At 48.0% G+C, this 1,118-nt stretch overlaps 2 non-coding genes across 2 annotated transcripts; both read right to left on the bottom strand.

Moving 5' to 3' along the window:
• Positions 1–268: 268 nt before the first annotated feature.
• Pmar_PMAR025165 lies at positions 269–342 on the bottom strand. Its single transcript has one exon. It is a non-coding gene; the product is annotated as a tRNA-Arg (tRNA).
• A 483-nt stretch (positions 343–825) lies between these two features.
• On the bottom strand, positions 826–899 carry Pmar_PMAR025164. Its single transcript has one exon. It is a non-coding gene; the product is annotated as a tRNA-Arg (tRNA).
• Positions 900–1,118: the final 219 nt, after the last annotated feature.

Genomic DNA, 1,118 nt, shown 5'->3' with positions numbered 1-1,118 from the left:
AATTCGGATTGCTCAGATACAGCCGTTAGTGCGCACCACTATCTCATGTGCTTGCCTTCAGCGTCTTGTGTAAACTAGTTGGAGCTTCACATCGAGTGGCCGATTCAGGATACGTGAGCGGAATTCGGATTGCTCAGGTACAGCCGTTGGTGCGCACCACTATCTCATGTGCTTGCCTTCAGCATCTTGTGTGAACTAGTTGGAGCTTCACATCGAATGCCCGATTTTATTGAAGTAGGATGGATGAAGAGGAAGTGAGATTAATGTATACCCGATGCAGGATTCGAACCTACGACCATCTGCTCCGTAGGCAGACATTCTATCCAGCTGAACTAATCGGGCGATGAAGCTAGCAACTTCGATTGATATTCAAGTTGAATACTCTTCCGAAATGGTTTAGGCGGTAATTGGTCAATCCGTCAGGATACGTGAGCGGAATTCGGATTGCTCAGGTACAGCCGTTGGTGCGCACCACTATCTCATGTGCTTGCCTTCAGCATCTTGTGTAAACTAGTTGGAGCTTCACATCGAGTGGCCGATTCAGGATACGTGAGCGGAATTCGGATTGCTCAGGTACACCCGTTGGTGCGCACCACTATCTCATGTGCTTGCCTTCAGCATCTTGTGTAAACTAGTTGGAGCTTCACATCGAGTGGCCGATTCAGGATACGTGAGCGGAATTCGGATTGCTCAGGTACACCCGTTGGTGCGCACCACTATCTCATGTGCTTGCCTTCAGCATCTTGTGTGAACTAGTTGGAGCTTCACATCGAATGCCCGATTTTATTGAAGTAGGATGGATGAAGAGGAAGTGAGATTAATGTATACCCGATGCAGGATTCGAACCTACGACCATCTGCTCCGTAGGCAGACATTCTATCCAGCTGAACTAATCGGGCGATGAAGCTAGCAACTTTGATTGATATTCAAGTTGAATACTCTTCCGAAATGGTTTAGGCGGTAATTGGTCAATCCGTCAGGATACGTGAGCGGAATTCGGATTGCTCAGGTACAGCCGTTGGTGCGCACCACTATCTCATGTGCTTGCCTTCAGCATCTTGTGTAAACTAGTTGGAGCTTCACATCGAGTGGCTGATTCATGATGCGTGAGCGGAATT

The sequence above is a fragment of the Perkinsus marinus genome (genome assembly GCF_000006405.1).
Source record: "Perkinsus marinus ATCC 50983 genomic scaffold scf_1104296977990, whole genome shotgun sequence".
NCBI classification, from domain to species: Eukaryota; Perkinsozoa; order Perkinsida; family Perkinsidae; genus Perkinsus; species Perkinsus marinus.
The sequence above is the reverse complement of the archived record's forward strand: the minus strand, read 5'-3'. Positions and strand labels throughout refer to the sequence as shown.